Source organism: Bactrocera tryoni, unplaced genomic scaffold (assembly GCF_016617805.1).
Source record: "Bactrocera tryoni isolate S06 unplaced genomic scaffold, CSIRO_BtryS06_freeze2 scaffold_944, whole genome shotgun sequence".
NCBI classification, from domain to species: domain Eukaryota; kingdom Metazoa; phylum Arthropoda; class Insecta; order Diptera; family Tephritidae; genus Bactrocera; species Bactrocera tryoni.
In genome coordinates this window covers 19,812-23,699 of record NW_024396593.1, presented here as the reverse complement: position 1 = coordinate 23,699, position 3,888 = coordinate 19,812, and the positions used below count along the sequence as shown (strand labels likewise).

General features: G+C 35.0%; 1 long non-coding RNA gene across 2 annotated transcripts; it reads right to left on the bottom strand.

Annotated features, from left to right (window-relative positions):
• Positions 1-1,037: 1,037 nt before the first annotated feature.
• LOC120782114 lies at positions 1,038-3,370 on the bottom strand. 2 transcript variants are annotated; one of them, XR_005706225.1, is made up of 5 exons: positions 3,355-3,370; positions 3,232-3,295; positions 1,564-3,096; positions 1,344-1,506; positions 1,038-1,149 (listed from the first exon to the last, which is right to left on the bottom strand). It is a non-coding gene; the product is annotated as an uncharacterized LOC120782114 (long non-coding RNA). The 2 variants fall into 2 exon arrangements; XR_005706226.1 differs by having other exon boundaries at positions 3,351-3,362.
• Positions 3,371-3,888: the final 518 nt, after the last annotated feature.

The following is a 3,888-nucleotide window of genomic DNA, read 5'->3' as shown; positions in this document are numbered from 1 at the left end:
TTTAAGTGACCTTTCTTGGCAGGATTTCCAGGGCTTACCACGGCCCGAACACTCCATTGTTAGGTGCATTACTTAAGATAGAAGTTTAGAAATTACCTTTTTAAAGGAAAATGCTTTTAACTATTTTTGCGGCTACCTTTATTTGAACATTTTTAAAATGCACACATGCCTCCTGCCATTACCTTATTTAGGAGATGAAATTCCTTCTGATGAATTCATCTTCATACACCAAAACCAGATCGATAAATGCAACTTAGTGAAGCCGCCTCAAGAATTTGTTGCATTTATTAATAATTTAGAAATAAAATTTGTTGACGAATTTGACAGAAATTGTCATAAAATATGATTAGGAGAAATTCTTTTTACTAAATTAAAAGATATTAGGCCATTCTTGTGTTGTGAAGACTGTGACCCAAAGGTAGTTATTGCTCTATTTATTAGAATTACAATTTATTTTGTGACAAAATTTTTAAATAAAGATTTATCCCTACCCAATTTTAAGAATAAAATTTTGTGTGTTTCACATTTGTAGTTTATCTTCCTTTTTTAGTGGGTGCAAAGAGCTAAATATTTTATACCAAAATAAGATTTTTTAGCCAGATTCGCATTAGGAGGCTCTAAAGTTAGAACAATAAAGATTAGAAAGTTTTTAATTACAAATTAGAATTTGGGGCTTAAATATTGGCATATATGTATATACATTTATTTTTATATTTTTATGTATTATACTATTATACTGTGATATGTGATATTGTTTTTGTTACTTTTTTTATACTGTTATATATGAATTGTTATCGTTTTGTCTTTTTTTCATTTTTTTATGTAAATAAATTTTTAATTGGTGATATAGTAGAGGTGGAGAAACATCGATGTTCACGGGCATCGATGTTTTCGATGTTTTTGGCGAAAACATCGATGAAACATCGACATTTTAAATAAAAAAATAGCAGTTATTTTAGTTTATTTGAACTTTATTTTAATTTGTGATGTTTAAAAATTAAAAGTCAAATTTTCAACAAAAAATATCCATTTTATTAATCACTTATTAAATAAAAAAGAAAACGAAAAACAAATTACAATAAAATTGTTTATGATATTCATGTTCCACTTCTTTGGTATATTGTCCTATCCTTAGTTTGTAAATAAAAACTGAAAACAAAAACAAATTGAATATCAATGTTTCAATATATACATGGTCCAAAGAAAATAATAGTTCTTTATTATATTGTGCTATCCCTACTATACTATTGCTTATTTTACTATCCTTACTTACTATCCCTACTTTACTATCCTTGCTTACTATCCCGAACTCTACTATATACATATATTTACATATTATTTACATGTTTGTTTTTGTTTAAGAAGAGGAGCTTATCGACAACGGTCGATGATAGCCGCGTGCGACGCTCACTTATAAGTTGTCCAGCTTAACTGAAAACTCTTTCAGATGCGCACGAAGAAGTATTTTTTAGCTAACGTTTTAAACGCGTCGCCATCTGTAGTAATCTAAAATATAATTAATACAATAAATTGGAAAAAATATGTTATTGCATAATTTCTTACCTGCCAGTACGCAAGAGGGTCACATTTTTCCGGCTGGTTCTCCTTTCCAAAATGCTGTCTCATCAGTATAATGGCATCTGCCCAGGAAGAGTGCACCTTGTTTGGGCTTTTGACTTGTAGAAAAATCGGCTTGGTTCCTGTGTTGGTGATGTTGGCGGATGTAGTGGGCTTGCGGGTAGTTTTGTAAACAGTTCATGCTGCACAGCTTTGGCACCTTCTTCCGCATTAAAGGGATTACAAAATCCGTGTTTCTTAAAGCGGGGATCTAGTATGGTAGCAATTCGTGGTATTGTGTGTGGTTCATAGCTTGCGAGCCTCTTGGTAAGACTAAACTTTATGGTCGTCAATATGTTTTTGCCTTTTTCTGTGTTGACTTTAACATGGTTTATTTTATGATTTAGTTCGCATATGACAGGGATAATTATGGACGCTGGTACTTTTGTGTTTGTAGACACAGAAAGCGTCACCTCTTCGAAGGGGGATAGCAACTCGGATATATCATTTAAAATATCCACTTCTGCTACTGAAAACGGCAATGGAGCGCCACGAGAAGATACCAAAGCTAATGTAATAAATTCGGTTGTCTTCAGTATGCGCTTAATCATTTCGTATGCGCTGTTCCAGCGAGTTGGCATTTCTTGCAGAAGAGAATGCGGATTGTCCCCCTGAGCTTCCTTAAATTTTGAATATGCGATCTGGCTTCTATTAAAAAAGCCAACTACCGACTTACATTTTGTAAGAATTACGTCGAAATCGGGAAATTTTAGAGCATCTTGCACAATAAGGTTGATTGTGTGAACTCACATGCTTTTAGCATCGTCGCAACCTTTTTCGTGACACCCTAATCATCAAGCACGCCCTTTAGTGTTTCAGAAATATTAATAGCATTGTGATTGGTAGTGTCAAGAAGTTGCCTTGTTGCTAAAATTGCCGACTCCAACGTAAAACTATTTGAAACAAAATGGCACGTAACTGTAATGTAACCTTCGTTTGCTTTGGATTTCCACAAGTCAGTCGTTATGACCACAAAATCGATATCGTTAAGTACGGACTGGAGTTTATTCGTAAGAGACTCATATTGAGATGGAAGCACCTGCGCGACGTAGGTGTGACCTACTAGGTAACCTGTAGCGGGGGTCCATTTCTTTCATGAGCTCCTTAAATCCGTCGTCCTCAACACAAAAAAAAGGTTGAACATCGACAGCAATCACGTTCATTACCTTACTGTCTAGGAGAAGTTTTCGTTTCGAGTCATTCTCATAAAAGGAAACCAATTTTCCAACAAACTTTTCTAACACATTTGGTTTCTGTGCAGTTTCCCCAACTTTAAGCCGATCAGCATGAACGTGCTTAAAGTGGTCCATTAGATTTGTTGTGTTTCCACACGTCTTTATTGGCTTACCACAGTAATTGCATATCCATTTATCCATATGCATTTTTCGCTGTTTCTTTTAAAATGATCCCAAGCTATAGAAAAATCACGCCTCCTCTTCTTTTGATCCTCATCAGGATTTGGCTGTTCGCTTGCTGTTCCTATAAGAAATAAACTGTATTAATGCCTATTCAACGGAAAAGCAAAAATGCATGCGAATGTGTATGTACTTTTCTGCAGAAATTCATCTACATACAATGCTTTTCTGAAGATAAATTCGGATATTTAGTACTTACTTTTCATAAACCTGTCCATGTTTAAGTACCACCACACTCACGACAACACCACCAACAAGTATAACTAAAATAACAATATTCTGTTAATAATTTATAATGAGATTAAATGATATACGTACTTACAATTCGACTGTCTTCCTCTATGTGCCTTAGAGATGGAAAAACATCGATTTTGCCCCGCTAAGCATCGATGTTGCCGATGTTGCCGATGTTTCGAAAACATCGATGTCATCGATGTTCGCATCGATGTTTCTCCACCTCTATAATATAGGCCTACTGGGGAACCGAGCACCCAAAAATAATTTCGGTAACGCGCCAAAATGGCGACCACCTTATAGGTGGTGTGGAATATCCGAATTGGGTGTTTTATTTAAAATGCCCAAAAAATAGCTTTTTTCTAATTTTGCTAATTTTGAGGCGCTCTCGCACTGGAATTATTTCTTATTTCTGCCATACGCATAATGTTTGTAAATTTGTCAACACGCAACATAAGTATGTATTTAAATATGTACACTCAATGCTTGAAGTGCTGAACACATAGAGCGCGACAGACTGCAAGCGACATCTGTCAAATATTAAAATACACACGTTCTTATGGGGTGCTAAAAATCCCACAACCAAAAAACGTTAAGCTAATCGCATACGCGGACGACCTTA